The 17,110-nt window shown below is 47.7% G+C and overlaps 1 protein-coding gene across 5 annotated transcripts in view; it reads left to right on the forward strand.

The window, feature by feature from the left end:
* MGMT (O-6-methylguanine-DNA methyltransferase) overlaps positions 1 to 17,110 on the forward strand; it is a 348,914-nt gene that overhangs the window by 26,716 nt on the left and 305,088 nt on the right. Inside the window, exon 1 of one of the 5 annotated variants that reach the window (XM_032607813.1) lies at positions 9,043 to 9,111. The exons of the other annotated variants lie outside the window; for them this stretch is intronic. The gene's annotated coding sequence lies outside the window, so the exon portion shown is untranslated. Of the gene's footprint in view, positions 1 to 9,042; positions 9,112 to 17,110 lie in introns of those variants that run through there. 5 annotated transcript variants of the gene reach the window in all.

The following is a 17,110-nucleotide window of genomic DNA, read 5'->3' on the forward strand; positions in this document are numbered from 1 at the left end:
GGGCAGGATTTTTCTGTGAATCTTAAAATATCTGCTTTGTAAAACTGGGTTAAGTTATTTTAGAAACTATAAAGAGTCACTTGGTAATTAGGTGTTTGGGTTTATTTGTTATAATTGAGTGCTTATTAAAGTTCAGTGTGTTTTTACCCCGTGGACCAGAAGCTTTTATAGGCCAAGTGATAAGATACATCCTCTTACACTTCGCTTGCTGATTATGACTCACAGATGATGGATGACCTCCTGAACTTTTAAATTCCTGTTTGCTTATGGAGAACGAAAATTCTCATCTCTTGATCTGGCCTACTCCAAAATTCTGGAACCATTTTATATAATTAAACCTTACACTATATCACATTGTCGGGGGGCGGGGGGAGAAATGATAACATGGAAGTGCTCTCTGCCAGACGTGGATGGAATTTGGTCTGTCCTGGCTTATCTCTCTCCACCAGGATTCCTCCCCGTTTTCTAGGCGAAGCTTCTGCACGTCGTTAAAATCACATCAGGGCTTCATCGGGATGTAAGTTCCTGCAGAAACAAACAGCCCTGTGTCTGGTCACAGAGAATGTAATGACATTCCCAGAGCCTTCACAGGTCAGTTTGGTGTCTCCCTGTGTCCAGCGCTGACAGGGGTGATGCTGTGTGTTGATTCCTGGTGCTCTGGCACGGTGCCCCATCGTGTGGCCCGATTCAGAGAACATAGGGTGACAGGGGTGGTTTGGTTGTTGGGTTTGCCTTTTGATTTTATCCTTATCCTTTTGGAGAAGAGAAGAATGATCATTTATTTCTTTGGGATCACACCATATTGCAAACAGAAAGCTCTGTTTCATAAATATTTAAGGAAGCACAAATGTCTGGAATTTTCATAGTCACTCTAAATCTTCCTCCAGCCCAGCCCGCCCCAAGCTGGTTTGATCCTCCTTAGTTCTGCATACTTGCTAGTTGCTTTTTTCATATGATCCAACAACAAGGATGCTTTAAAATTTATGAAAGTTTAATGAATGGCCAGTGAGAAGAGAAACCTCTTTCATAACAAGATTAATACCTTGGCTCAGGGGACATAACATTTTAGTAAAGTCAAAATTTGTATAGTTATCCTAGCTGTGCTTTCAACCCCTGGCTTCCTTATAAAAATGTCTAAATAAAATACTGGTAGCCATCTCTGGCCATTATTTGCATCTGTGTTATGTGGCCTGACCCGGAACCCACTCAGGGTTGTGATGTCTGCGCCAGGGTCTCCCGGCTTCTGTCACGTTAGCTTGTGCAACTGTTGTAGATGATGTGCTGATGCTAGCTGTCTCCATGGTCTAGATATTTCTGGGAAAAAATACAGGGAGAAATATCCCTGCAAATAGTGTTTTGTACTGTGTTAAATATACTCACATATATAATTGGTACCTTTTCCCCTTTTAATTACTACCCTTTGATGTAGTGGTCTTGATGTACTCCTTTTTTTCTTTTCTTTGGCTACAGAGACCTATTGGGGTAGAGGCTATGGAGGAAATACTCTGCATGGTTTCTGATTTTAAACAGGAGGTGCCTCATTTCTTAGTCTGATTTATAATGTGATAGAAAGCTGCTGGCCAGCTGACACTAATCTTAATTTATGATCTATTTAACCTTCTTATTTCCCAGCAACAACTCACATCCCCCGCCCCAGACTTGGATCTTTGTACCAACCTGTTTCAGAGGCAAACATGCAGCGTCATGGTTCTGAATCCCAGAGGTCGTGGGAGCGGTTTCCATTGAGAATGTTAATGCACGTCTGCGGCCTTCCCCAGCCTGCAGGCAGTCAGGGGGTGATAAAGGCCATGCAGATGCCTCTCACCCTCTCTGGTTCCGTCTCCCCGTTTCTCAACTGCCAGGTCTTCGGGGTCAGGATACACCCTGCATGTACACAGTTGTCAGTGGAATAGGGGGTCTTTTTGGCTTTCTATTTTGAATAATTTCAGCCTTGTTTCTGTACACCATCCATCTAGTTTTGCCTAGTGTTAACATCTTACCTGGTCCTTGTACATAACCTTGTTCAGTTACCACAACCAGGGAATTAATGTACAAGGTATTAGCATATTAATTAGCATTAATTGGTATTGTGTAATACTATAAGCTTTGTTGGAATTCCAGCAGTTTTCCCACTCGCGTCCGTTTTCTGTTCTGCCATCCAGTTCAAGGCCCCACGTGGCATCCTTGTCTCTCTCATGTCTAGTTTGTGGCAGTCCCTCTTGCCTTGCTTTCTGTCACTTGGACACTTTTGAAGAGTACCGGTTAGTTATATAGTAGAATGTCTCTCATCTGGGTTTGTGATGTTATCTCACGATTAGATTGAGGTTCACGCTTCTGCTAAGAAAAGCACAGAGGTGAGAGCCCTCTCAAGGCGTTACAGCATGGTGCCCACACGTCAGTTACTGGTGATGCTAACTGAGCTCGGTCACTTGGCTAAGGTGGAATTGATTGTTTCTCCGACTGTAAAGTTACTGTTTTCTCCTTCGTAATTAATAAATACCTTGAGACATATTGCTTCTCCTCAGGCTTCAACTACCAGTTTTAGCGTTCATTGATGTACCTTGTCTACAACAGTTGCTACTGTGTTGTTTGCCTGATGGTGTGTATCCCCTTCATTTTTTTCTTCTTTCACTGATTGGAATTCTTCTGAATGGACGAGCTGTCCCTTCTTTCCCACTTGTTTACTCAGCGAATTGTTGATGTTAGTATGGACTCGTGGATGTTTATTTTGCGCTGTGGGTGGTAGTCCAGTACTGTCATGGCTTATTTTGTTCGGCAGCTTCAGCTTTGGCTCTTGGGACCCCCCGAGGTTGGCTCCTGTCTTTCTGACGTGTCCAGCCTTTGTGTAGCTCTTTCTTCCTTCCTGGCCCCACAGTGTAACCCAAGCTTGTCTTGTATTTTCCCTGCCCCAGTCCTGGATTTACTCATTTCTCTGGGGAGCCCACATTCCTTTTCCTGGAATATGATATTTAGAGACCAAGGTCTGGGTACTGGTGTGCGTATTGCTGCCGAGGTGCTGATGCTTCTAGCCCCGCTCAGTGGGCAGAGCCAGGGCGTCTGTGCAGGTTCGCTGACCACACACGCACATCATGACGCACCTGCATTGATTTCTGCACCTGTCGTCTGTGTGCGTATTAAAAACTGTGAGTTTGTCCTGGTATCTCCAGTTTGAATCCAACACAGCAGGTTTCAGTCTAGCCACCACCTGTCTCCGGCAGTGAGAGACCTGGCTCTTGTGATGGGCACATACTTACATATGGGTTCTTTTAAACAAACTCTGGTGAACCTGTGCCATTGTATCGGCTGTTACTAGTGCAGGTGCCACCTGGTAGGTGAAATCCTGTTTGTGAAGGAGAGTGTCTCCTGTGCTTGCTTGGTCAAAAGGTAGTCTGCAGAATTCTTTTAACTGCTCGTGTCAGCGTGGTTAGGAATTCAGGCTTGACGTTTGGACTTGAGTAGACAGAAAATGGAATCATTTTGTTTTCAAAATAGATGGCATGCTTTCAAGTCAATGGACCAGCTAATTAGTTTATTTTCAAATATTCAGATGTACGTTGAGAAGAAAGAAAACGATGAAGGTCCTCTAATATTATTTTCTGTGAAGAATAATTGTTACCTTTCATAGGATTCTCTATTAATTTAGGTTATTTTTCTCTTTTGTTAACTTATTTTCTTTTAATTCCCATTTTTGAGAAATTGGTACATTTTATCTGTAAGCAACTCGTGATTCTTACTTTTCTTTGTCAAAGAGAAATATTGAAAATTCATTAGATAAACATGAAACCCTCTGAAAGTTCTGGTTGTACATTACTGTGCCAGGAGTCACACAGTATTCATACTTCGAGGTGTGGACAGTCAAGGGTTTTATTAAAATACTGTGTTTCTTTACGAATACTGTGTTAGGTAGGATCTTACACCTGACTCCTATTTCATGAATTTTTTTTTTTTTTTTTTTTTTTACTAGAATTGAGTTTGCTGGTGGGAAAGGACCATAAAGCTTAGCTGATAGAAATCAAACTTACCATTGTGCGTTTTCATCAGATGAAGATTGAAAACTGTTGGGCATCTTTAGGAGATGCCTGGATCTTCTAGGAAGGCGGAAGTGTGTCAGTGCCCGTGCGTGGTTCTCCACGCTCCTTCTCTGCCGTGCCATCAAGTTCATGCGTGATCTCCTGGAGACGCCTGTACACCGGGAGTGGAGGCTCCTGCTCTGGAGACTCACCCAGACCCGCAGGGGATGTTTGGTGGTATTTGTTACTGCAGAGTAGCCAAGCCTGTCCTGACTAACACAGTGTGGGATGTGTGTGTGGGTCTGGGAGGTAGTTGCCAGTCTGCAGAAGTCTAGGCTTTGACGTCTGTTGGATTTGACCTTGAATACCAGCTGCTACTTACGTGCTGTGCCCTTGGGCTAGTTACTTACCCTCTCAATCTGTTTTCTCATCTGCAAGTAATTTGCTTTACCTTAGGTTTGCTGGGAGGAGTAAATGAGATAATACATGTAAAGCACCTGGCCCAGTGCCAGGCATATGCAGCTAATAAATTTCATTCCTACCCAGCTAGACCTTTGATAGTCCGTTGGCATGGGGTCACCCATGTAAACGTGCAGAAGTGTTCTTTTTCTGGGGAATTTGCTTTAATAAAAAGGAAATAAATGATCACATGGTTATTTTATTTTGCCCCGTAAAAACGAGTTAAAACAAGGTATGGTTAATGTATGCCAGAGGTGTGGTGCGATGTGGTAGCCGTCTTTCCCTAAAGAAAGCTGAGGCCCAGTCCTAAGGCTGTTTTTCCCCTGTGTGAAGATGTGTGACTGGGGACCGGGCCACCTGCCTTCCTAAATGTCCTGAGCTCCCTGTCACCTGTAACTGACTTAGGGAAAACCAATGTGGGGACTCAAGGATTTGACTCTCCCTTTATTCTTGTCTTTAAAATCAAGTTACATTCTTTTTTTTAAGCAATAAACTTTCAGAGAAAATGAGGCCTAGAGAACAGAGGTAGCGACAGTAATACGCTGACTACGGAAGCAGTATGACCCACACAGGCAGCCGTACCCAAACAGAACATAAAAATGCATGCAGTCCAGAAATGCACTTTTTCTTTTCATGACTCGACTCCACGTTTCGTTTGTATTTAAAACTGAGTTGACGAATATGAATACAGATGTTCAGAGTTATGGTAAAGTCATATTTGTTTATGTGCATGGACTGTATCTCACAGTTTAAAAGGGAGAACAGTTAATGGTTTTGCCCATACTGCTTGGAATTTTTTCTTTTTCTTTTTTTTTTTTTAAATTATCCTCTAGCTTCTATTCTTCAGGTGTGTAGCTATTTTAGTGTTATGAAGGATGATGGATGATGCTGGAAAGTTCCTTTGGAAGCACTTCTGATACTGTGCGATGCATTTGGAGGTCAGCTACACTTGACTGATGCATGATTTATCCCATGTCCCTGCCACTTCCCGAGATAAAGCTGCTGTTTTATCAAAAATGCCAGCAACTGTGATTTCGAATTTATAAACCTCCATTTTCAAATAATTGTTCTGATTGCTCTCTGCCTCGGCAATCAAATGATAAAGGTAATTGCACACCAATGTGAGACAGCGCCAAAATGCAATAAAATTAAGCCGAATTCGCTTGACTTGTCGATGGAGAAGTATTTTTGAAATGTAGCATTGCAGTCAGGGAGGGTGATATTATAGCTGGAAGGTGAGTTATTGCCTTAATGTAATACTCGAAATTTAAAAAAGAGACTGTTTCTGTTGAGGGCGATTGAGCTTTTGAAATTCAGTTGAAGTGAATCTTATAATTGGCAACAATAATGCACTTGGAAGGTAATATCTTTTATTGTGTTATGCCTAGTTGCATTACTCTTATTTAGTGGTTTCTGGCTTCAGCTTTTCTAATACTCGGGTAGAAGCAGGCTTGGAATTCTGTCACATCCAGGCGGCTCAAATGTTTTATTCTCTTTTTAGCATTGCCCCTTGTCTGAAAGCTACGGGCTTATATAAAGTATTTGACGAAATCAGTTAGCCATCAAAGGTTAAGTATTATTGTTAATTTTTTAATAAGTTTAAATAAGGTTCCTTATAAGTGTGTTTTGCTCCCCGTCTCTGCGCGTGTGTTGGGAATTTCCCACTGTAGCCTAGCGGTTTTCAGCGGCGCCTGACCCGGTGTGCCATCCCCACCTCCCGCCCCTTTAGATACACATAGTTCATAACTTTCCCTTCACAGTCCTGAAGTGAAATTCATGGGTCACACCTGTCTACGTATGCTACTTAGGAAAAACGTAAAGTAAGATGTCAACAACAGGGCAGTAATTTATAAGAAAGTTTTAGGTACTCAGAACAGAAAAGCTCAGGCAGGGCTACACTAGAAGCGTGACGACATCAGCCCCCTCACAAGTGCCCTCCTGGTGGGGGGGTCTGCACCATCACACCCCACCAGGGGCAGTGGGGACCCACATTTCCAGAAGGGGGGAGTGTCCCCGTGGGCAGTGATTGCCCCCATGGCCCTCCACCACCATTCAGACCTCTTTTGTCCAGTCTAGGCTCAGGGGGGGGGGGGGGGGGTTCATTTTTTTTTCTTTTTTTTCCTGACTTGGTAATTTGTATGACATCCAGCAAAGACCGCGGAAGATGCTTTGGGAAAGGGCTGATTCAGGAAGTATCATAGACCTAAGCTAGCAGTGCTGCTGGTTCTGGGAGGATAACTCTGGTCTGCTGTTTTCCTAAAGAGAATGCAGAATTGGGAGCAGATATGCCTAGGGAAAATACAACTAGTGGAATTTGCCCAAAAGTACAACCGGTGGGAATTTTTCCAGAAACAATAAGTGGAATTTGGAAAATGTAAGTGAAGTAAGGGGGATTCCTGGTAGATAACGTATCTCTTGCTCTCCCTCTTCTATTTTCTAGTGCATTGATAGGCTGTATACTGTTATCTTAGCCTACTGGGCTCCCTTGGTTCAGATGAAAATGAAAACGATATCATACAAAAGGGGCTTTGTGGCTGGCCTAGCACGCATTTCTATGTCAGAATGTAGGCCTATCAAGTATCAAGCAATGTGTTGTTGTTTTTTACTTTTTTTTTTTTTAATTTATTTTTTTTTGCAGTACGCGGTCCTCTCACTGCCGTGGCCTCTCCCATTGCGGAGCACAGGCTCCGGACGCGCAGGCTCAGCGGCCGTGGCTCACGGGTCCAGCCGCTCCGCGGCATGTGGGATCCTCCCGGACCGGGGCACGAACCCACGTTCCCCGCATCGGCAGGCGGACTCTCAACCACTGCGCGCCCAGGGAAGCCCCAAGCAATGTGTTTCAGTGTTATGTAATAAATATCATATAAAATAAAAACGGAGTACTTTGATTTCTTTAACAACCTCAGGCTGAAGTTTCGGTGCTATAAAATTACCGTGGAGCTCAGTTACACGGTGGTCCTCGGTCTTCATGTGGGCATATTTAAGCTGATGGTTTGTTCATGTATTTATTGAGGCATAACTGACATACGACATTGGATTCGTTTCAGGTGTACAACACAAGGGCTCGGTACCGGCATGTATTGCTCAATGACCACCGCAGTTGACCCTAGTTAGCGCCTGTCACCGCAGTCTTTCATTTCTGTAGGCGTGGCTGAGCTGCTTGCTGTCTGGCTGGCGGATCCATTCTCTCAGCTGCTGCTGACTGGGTTTTGCTTGCTCTTGATTGTGGTGTCGCGTTTCCCTGCGTGCCTGGTCCTTCGATTGTACTGGACGTTACGGTGGAAAAATTTCTCCATGATTTGCTCTTAAGAGTGACGTGGAGCCTGAAATGCTTCCCAGGGGGCAGCGCTGACTACACCAGGGGCCTGGGATCACTCACGTGGCTGGCACCTGAGCTCTGCCTCACCTCGCCGTGGGCTTGGGCTCAGAATTCCTAGCCGTGGGCGGTGTCCCTTCGTTAGACCAGTGGTTCTAACTGGGGGCGATTTTGCACCCCCCAGCCCGGGACGTTTGCCACTGGAGACGTGTCTGGTTGTCACAGCCGAGGAGGTGCTGCTGCATCCAGTGGGTGAGGACAGGGCTGCAGGTAGACGTCCCACCGCACGCGGGCCACCCTGCCGCAGGTCTGTCCCCAGTGTCAGCAGTGCCACGCCGGCACCATTCAGGGAGCCTCTGAATAACGTTTTTTGTTCTTTTGGCCTGAGGTCTTTTTTTGGTTTAAATTGACACACAGTTGATTTACAATATTATATTAATTTCAGGTGTACAGCATAGCGATACGGTCCTTTTACAGACTATACTCCATTGCAGGTTGTTACTGGATAAGGGCTGTGAACAGCATGATTAAAGCCCAGCTGGTTCCCGTCTGCCCCTGCGTCTTCCTCACTGCCCACCCTGTTGTCATCAGTGGCTTCCTGTGCCCTCGTGCAGGATTCTTGTGGGGCTACCTCGGTCTCCTTCCTTTCCTGATCCCCCCTCCCCCGCCCAGCAGCGTGTCCCAGCGTGGTGGGTGGGTTTTCTGGGAATCCCCTGCCCCTCCGTGCCCTCCTCAGCAACGCACTGAGGGCGGGTGAATCTCGGAGCACCCGGGTGGCACCGAGTCTCCCCCTCCCTGCTTCCTGGACATCCAGCCCCAGTCGTCACGCTGCTCCAAGGGCCTCGGCCAGCCCTGCCCTTCCCTCACTCATCTGCTGGGACTCGCCATCTCTGTAAACTCCGTGCTCCGTGTTTCTTTTCCCTGTGTATTTGCACACCCTTTCGCTTCCACTCACAAGTACCTTCTTAATCGACCCCTTCCGAATTCCTACCCGTCCTTCAAAGCTCTCCTCCCGTAAAGATTTTCCTGGTCCTTGAACTTGTTCTGTTAGCTTGTGCCGTACAGCAAAGTGAATCAGGTGTACGTATACATATATCCCCTCTTTTATAGATTCTCTAACAGCCTCACGTGCTGTGTCTTCACTTGGTTGTGTTTGCTGGTGTTTTGATTGTGTTAGTTAACCTGGCAGATGGGGAAACCTTTAAGGCCCCGGAAGTAAATACGGATCTGCCTTCAGTACATTTTATCTGTTAAGTTGCAGCAGCCAGGAAACAGCCTCAAGCGTGTCTTTTTCTTCCACCACAGGTTTTAGGGTTTGAATCAGAGGTAAGACGTTTACTAAAGGGCCGGGTTCTAGGTGGTATGTTACATCCTTTGTAGGGTGGTGACACCTCCTGTGCAGTTTTTGTTTTGGGGGAGTCTGCTGTTTCCTCTCTCAGCGACGTGGCTTTCTGTCCCAGGAGAGGCCCTCTGCTTCTCGGGGGCCGTGGGGAGCCCGGTAGCACTGAGCCTGTGTCTCTTCCGGCACCTGGTCACAGCCGTTTCCTCAGGACTGATTACCTCAGGGGTGGGGTTAGACACCTTGTAGGCGAAAACCCTCTTCCAGGTGACTCACCCCCGTTCAGTCCACCCCACCTTGCCTGCTTGGAGACCATCGATTTCAGGTGAGGAGGTGGGGGAAGCGTCTGCATGACCTTTAGAGGGTCTGGAGGGGATAGTCAAGCTGAGAGGTTCCCGGAGGGAGGGGGGTGGGGGAGAGGTGTTGTGAGGTCTGGAAAGGTAGAAGGGAGGTGAGAGGATGCCAGGTGATCTCTGCGTAAATCATGGTGCGTACCGGGAGGTGAGCAGTACAGGTCTTACGCTCTAGAAGAAGGTCCAGTGGGTGCCGACCTCTCACTTGGAAAACCAGATTAAATAGACGTCTCCGGCCAGACGGCTCATCTGATTGAAGAAAGCAAAGGTACATTTTCTGCCACAAGGAGTGTGTGTGGATATTTCTAGTTACGTATTTCAAGGAACTATCAGTACAGTGAAATTCTGTGATATCAGATTGTTTGTCCGGTTATTTCGGGAGAGTCGCTCGGGCAGGCTTTGGTTTGCGGAGGGTGGTGCGCGATTCCCACGTGAAGCCAGAACTCTTGTCTGCCACTCGGCTTTACGAGGGTTCTGTTTGCTTTTTCCTTTTGGGTTGAAGCTTTTGCCTTTCCTGTATGAGATGTTTATCATCGCTACCCCAGAGTGTCTGGAATAGATATTGCCTTAAGCTGTGGGATGAAGTTTATTCTCACGATGGTTTCATTTTTAGTGTGTCCGCATAGTGTGTATGCTCTTGTTCATGGGATACGCATGGCAGATCCTGCCCCGTGAGACCAACATGCAAAATCGCATCTTCCATGCACATCGTGTACCAGGCACTGCGCACACCTAGGACTCCCATCCTCGTTTTTGTTGCCTCTTTCTCTTTTTGTTTTCCTGGCACATTTATATTTCTTTGTACTCTTGTGTTATTATTTCTGTACAAAAAGTTGTGTTTCACAAAGTAGAAAAAATTTTTACAGTAATAGCAGTTAATTATTTTAGTTCCGGGCTTCCCTGGTGGCGCAGTGGTTGAGAGTCCGCCTGCCGATGCAGGGGACGCGGGTTCGTGCCCCGGTCCGGGAAGATCCCACATGCCGTGGAGCGGCTGGGCCTGTGAGCCATGGCCGCGGAGCCTGTGCTCTGCGACGGGAGAGGCCACAACAGTGAGAGGCCCGCGGACTGCAAAAAAATTTAAAAAAATAAAAAAATATTTTAGTTCCAAGTTGTTTAAAATTGACAGAATTACTAAATCTTCAGCTCAGTTCCACTGCAGAATGATTTAGAGACACTGTAATTGCTGTTACTTTTTCTAGTTGATCCAGAGGTGACTTTAGACATGTAACTCTGCTCTGAAAGACAGTCTGTTTCTCTAATTCTTATCTGTTTGGCTTTTCCTCAGTTATGTATGATTCTGGGATGTAAAGTCTGCTTGGTTCATTGAAATCTATACGTGTAATACTTAAAATTTTTTAAAAAGAGCTTTTTCTGTCTACCAGCTTTTGATAAAAGTGTGACACTAAAAAGTTATTGCAGAGCAGCAGTTGAGAGGAAGAGGAGTAGAGGGTCTGTGCGCCCCAGACTGGGTGCCGTTCCCGGGGGTGTGTGTGGACAGCACCCTTGGGTGCAGGGCTGGAAGGGAGCTAGAGCCCGTGCAGGCCCCCCGGTGCACGCAGAGGGCTACCCCACACGCACGCCCCGGTGTGGCCGGGAGGCAGCCCAGGCAGCTGCCCTCAGTGGTTCTGCCCAGGGAGACCCCTTTTCCATCTCCTTGGAAGACCACAGGTGACCAAACCAGCGGCTGCCAAGTGGGGTCAGCCCAGAAAAGGAAATCTGGGTGTCATGTGCCACGGAAATGACACTAAAATATAATACAGTTGTCAAAAATGTGGCCTTGTGGGAAACTACACATCTTAGGGAAAACGCTAAAACTGAAGTGTGAGGAGGGGTGATACATTGGAAGAGGTGGTACAAATTCTGTGTCATTCTCCGCAGTGCCTGTCTCAGTAGCGTGAGTTGGTGGGTGCTGGCTCCCGGGGCAGGGGCACCTCCCCGGTGCCTCTCGCATCCGGAACCCTCTGCTGGGCATGGGGTGGCTGTGGAAACTGGGGGGTGTGGGGTGCTGGAGCTTACTGCATCCCTGTGGGGCAGCCAGGGCAGCCCTGAGGGCGCTGCAGGACCCTGGTGCTGGTGGCCACGTGAGGACCTGGAGGTGCCCTGTGGAGAAGCATCTCAGCTGATGAAAATATGGCGGGCACCATGTATGTTGGGGAGGACACTGGAGTTGATGTGTGAGAATGGGTGAAATAGTGGGTATATTGGAAACATGGCCAACAGATCTCAAGCTCTGTCATGAATCATAGACTTGCTGGTTATTTCAGTTAATTTAGTCATTTTATTGATCTGTATCTCATATGAGCCAGGGAAGAATTTGAGGAGGTTTACAGACATATACATAATTTTAAAAATGAAAAACATGTAAGATATAGATGAAGGCATTAGGCACAGGAAGTAAGGGCGGGGAAATAAATAAAGCTGGTATTCCGAACAAGTGGCACAGCTTTTCTATAAAATGGCTCAAAACGGGCCGGATTTTAAGCAGTGAGCTTCTTAGTGGCCAGAGCAATGACGGGATCCAAATTAATTGCTGGTAAGCATCACTTAGGTTCTGACTTGACTATTCTAAGAAAACACGTGCACCTGGCTGTTTTTGAAAGCGAGATGGAGACCTTCTCCAGAGATATTTGGGGCTCAGCATGGACAAAGAGAAGCAGACGTGGTTAGCGGGAGGCTCGGTGCCCCCAGAGATGGGACTAGACACCGTTTGCACGGTTCTAAAGCTGCCTGTAGCATTGGCACCACGCGGGAGCTGGTTCAAGCAGCACCCGGGCCTGCCCCCTCCTGCCGGGTCAGCGTCTGCATCCCCCAGGCCCTGCGAATGGCTGCCCCAGAATGATCGGGTTCGTGGGGTGAATTCCTCCCCAGGGCTGCCTCTCTTTGTGGCATTTGGGTTTGGCTGTTGTCAGGTCAAGGATTTAGAGCGGGCTCTGTCCTGGGCGTGTGGCTGGTGAGAGAAGGCAGCAAATTTGATCTACTTGAGTGTCTGCTCTGCAGAGACAGTGTGCCAGGGCCTCGGGGGCGGCAGGAAGGAACAAGGCCTCCATTCTGCCTGACAGACCTCCAGAATGAGGGCAGCCAGGTGTCGGCAGCCACCCCCAAACTCCATTCACTGGGGCTGTCATTTGCTCAGTTGTCACAGTTTCACAGGTTTATGGGTTGCCTGTAGCGATGCTTATTAATGTTTCTTTGTATCAACTTAGTTCTAATGTAAACACCTGCGTCCGCCTTGTCGTAAGGAATTGCAGTGAAGACAAGTGTTTGATACATATTCATTTTATTTTTTCTGTTACATGTTAATTTAATCCATAATTCATAAACTTGTATCTAAACGAATCTCACCCAGTTCAGCACTCTAGTCAGACAGCCCCATCCGTTACCTGTTCCACGGGGCTCTGGAAAAGTCACTTTCATGTCTTTAGCCTTGTGTTTTTCGTCAGAGAAATGGATGCGCCTAATTCACAGGGCTCTTGTAAAGATTAGAGAAGAAGCATACGGAGAGCCTGGCACACAGGAAATGCAGGAATGGTCAGGGAACGACTCGTCCTGTTATTAGATTGCGTTGTGGGTCAGTAATGCAAAAAGAAAAGAAGTTGAATTATAGTCTGTACACTTCTCAGTGTCCTGAATGGAAGAAGTATGTTTGATAACTTTTATAACAAGCATTGGCGAGAATGTGGAGAAATCAGAACCCTTGTGCATTCATTGTTGGTGGGATTGTACTGGGGCAGCCGCTGTGGAAAACAGTATGGTGGCTCCTCACCAAGTTAAACATAGAATTACCATGTGATCCAGCAGTTCCACTCCTAGGCATAGACCCAAAAGAACTGAAAGTAAGGACTCGAACTGTTATTTGTACACCGGTGCTCATAGCAGCATCCTTCAGCATAGTCACACATTGGAAACGACCCAGATGTCCATCGAGGAATGAACAGATAAACCTCAGAGTATGGTCCATCTATACAGTGGAATGTTACTCAGCCTTAAAAAGGAAGGAAAGTCCGGCACAGGGTACAGCATGGATGAATGTTTTAGACATTACGCTCGGTGAAACAAGCCAGATACAAGAGGACACGTACTGTGTGATTCCGCCTGTACGAGGTGCCTACAGTAGTCAGATGCACAGAGATGAAAGCGTGGTGGTTTCCAGGGGCTGGGGGAGAGGAGAGGGGACGTGGTGTGGAGTGGGTACAGAGTTTCTGTTGCAAGTGATAAGCAAGTTTTGCGTCCGTAGTGGTGATGGTCACACAGATACTGTGAATGTATTTGATGGCACCGAATTGTACACTTAGAGACATAAAATGCTAAATATGTGTATTTTACCACAATAAAAAGAAGTACATTTGATAACTTTTAACAGAAGGAACATTTGGGATACTGTGTCTATCACACCTGGTCACAGGCTCAGCGTGCCACCCAGGTCTCCTGGACCCACACCTTGGACACCATCCTGGGCAGGAGGGAGGGCGGGCACCACCAGAGCATTGCTGTCCCTGTGGGTGACGGAGGTGGGTCTTCAGGTGGGCTCTTCGTCGGACCTTCGGGGACCACAAAAGCAATTCCAGAAACTGTCCCAGCCTTGGTGTTCCGTATAGGAAAAAAAAATGAGAAGTAAAATGACCTTGTAAAGGACGTCATGAAACAAGGGAAGGTGACAATCAGTGTTTCCACCAGGATGCTTGTCATCACCCCAACGCATAAGTTTGTGTGTCGTCTTCTTCTGGACGGGGAACTTCCCAGCTCCACTGGCTCTAACCTTGTGTCCTCTTTGCAGTCAGTGTGTGTTCCAAATCTTGTGAATAGTCTTCCAGAAAGGGAGAAAATGGCAGTATCTTTAAAAAATCTTCGTTAAATGTTAGTTTGCACGCTGATAGATAAGGTACTTAGTATTTAAAGGAGTCGTTAATTATCAAAGCGTTTTTTATTCTGTTACAGCCTGGATTTTTCTTCTAATTCAAGTTACCCTTGAAATTAATGTGGTAGATCGATAAGATTTTCATCTGTGAATACTATCTGAAGAATTCAATCTGTTGTAATTAGATAAAATGTATCAGCTAAGTTCTGTAGCACGAAGTTTCACATTTCTGCTAGTTTTTGAAATATACTGTAGAGATTTTCCTCATGGTAGTGGGAACATACGAGAGAGAGAGATGATTACATCAATCAATTATTTGAACAAGATTGGGTATAGCTTACATATGATTTTGTAATAATCCCTATTTCCAAGGAAAAATATTTGCACAATACTTAGTCACTGTGTCATCTGTAGATAAATTGGTTACGTGGGCTTCCCTGGTGGCGCAGTGGTTGAGAGTCCGCCTGCCGATGCAGGGGACGCGGGTTCGTACCCCGGTCCGGGAAGGTCCCACATGCCGCGGAGCGGCTGGGCCCGTGGGCCATGGCCGCTGAGCCTGCGCGTCCGGAGCCTGTGCTCTGCAACGGGAGAGGCCACAGCAGTGAGAGGCCCAAATTGGTTATGAGTTGGTCTTTGTTTTATTGAAACTTAGATTCTGTGTGTAAATGTGGATTTTATGTATATCTTCTCCATGTGTATGACAAGTGTCTGAAATCAGTCAACCTGAGCACAAATGAGTTTTCTATATTAAACATTGAATTTCATTTGAACCTAGTTTGATCCCACACCTTCATCCTCTTTTGCCTACAGTGAGCAGAGCCCAGTAGCCAGAGACAGCCTCGTCCTGCCCCTGTCCTGTGCGGCCCAGAATTTCCTGAGCCGGGTCAGTTACTGGGGTGCCATCTGACCCTAACCTGTCCCCAGCTCACTGACACTGCCCGGCCCAGGGACAGACGGGGTTGGATCTTTGCTGGGAGATGGGGAGGGGGGATAACTCAGGACCAGAGGGATAAAGGGGGTTCAGAGACTTGGCTGTGCTATGGCCTGTCATCCTTTCTGGGAAGACACGTGTGCAGGGTGAACGCGAAGCCCACATGAAGCCCAGGATGGAGGGTCATAGGGGGTCCCGATGTCCCCCGTGGGCGCTGAGAGCTAACAGTACAGCCAGGAGATGGTTCCACGTGGGTGAGATGTGTGTTGCAGAGGGGAAGGGATGGGAGCTTGAATGCCTGTTGGTGACCGCACTGCTGTTGTCGGCCCCAGAGCTGAGGCTGAGGAGGCATCTCCAAGAGGACCGCATATGCTTCTTTGGATGAGCCGTGCAGACGGCCTGCGGTGCGGGTGGGAGCACACTCTTGTTACTGTACAGCTCTGTGTGAACGCGAGTCCTTAAGCTGGCTGGTTAGAAGGGAAGTTGGTGCTTTAGTAACAAGTACAGCTCCCCAGATAGGGCTTCATTTGTGGGTGAGAGAGCAGGACTGTGTGTGTGCAGGTTCTGGATCTGGCCTGGGCGATGTGTACCCCTCCAGCCTGGCCAGCATTTAAGCCAAAGGTTCGAGACCTTGACATCTTGAACCATTGTGTGAGCAGTTCGACATCCAAGGGTAAAAAATTCAGTGTAAGAGTGGGTGAAAGCGGGTGTATCCTGCAGGACCTTTCCTGTGAAGTAGAGTCACCTGTGCTGACTGGAGGGGCCCTCGACAGATACGTTTGTCTTCCAAATAGAAGCTTGAACACCCCACTACCGAGAAATCCATCGGAAGTGAACAGAGCAAAGCAGGTGTTCCTTGATGGGTCTTTCTTCTTTCCTTTCCTTTCCTTTTCACTCATGAGTGATGGTCGTCAGGGACGGAATCTATTCCTGATGGCCCCGGCCATGCTCCTGGATTGTAATGAGGGTGAAGCAGTGACTTCCTTAGCACTTACTCCCTTTCGTCCCTTTTGGAAACTCAACCAGATATTCGCTCTTATTTTGATGGGTCACTAAAATGATATACACTCCTAGCAAAGACGGAAGTAGGCCATCCGCGACAGTGGGGACCTTTGAGTATTTACAAAGCATCAAGTGTAGACAGCAGCTATTGGAGCATATGGGGGTCGGAACCTTTGACAGTTGAACCCCGAGTGGGGTTAGCAGCAGGACTGCAGCTGGTGCTCGTTCACTGGTCGCCTTTCTGGTATGACCCCCACACCTCCTCCCACTTAAGGTTCACGAGGGGAGAGGCTCGCTCCCGCGCCACCCCGTGCCTGCTTTGCCTTAACGGGCAGTGCCGCCCCGGGACGCTTCCCTGTCTCTGCCTCTCCTGGCTCCTGGGCCACAGAGGCCTCTTGAGCATGTCTTTGGGTGTCCTCGGCGCTGCTTTGGTAGGTGTGTGGGGGCTCCTTCCGTTATTTCTCTGCTGCGGGCGGGCGTTGTTAGGTACATGGGACCCTGCAAAGCCAGACGCCCAGCCTCAGAAAGGGTTCTCAGGCTCTTGTCGTGACCTTGCCCAGCTGTCTGTCCAGCGGCCACCCGCTACCCAGTGACACTGCTGCCTTGCCTTGTGACGACCCCCGGCTGCTCCCACACCTTTCTCCACCTCATTGCATCTTTTGGCTGCTGAGTGCCTGGCCACCACGTTGCTCTTCAGCTCACACGAGGGAGACAGGGACGGCAGGCGCCGGCACGCGCACACGGACGGAGGTGGTCTGGCCGCCCCGCGGGCTGGCAGCCTGGGGTTGACTTCCCAAGGGGCCGTGAGTAGCGCTGCCTGACCCTCGGGTAGCCCCGACTGTCTC

This window comes from Phocoena sinus, chromosome 16 (assembly GCF_008692025.1).
Source record: "Phocoena sinus isolate mPhoSin1 chromosome 16, mPhoSin1.pri, whole genome shotgun sequence".
Classification (NCBI taxonomy): Eukaryota; Metazoa; Chordata; class Mammalia; order Artiodactyla; family Phocoenidae; genus Phocoena; species Phocoena sinus.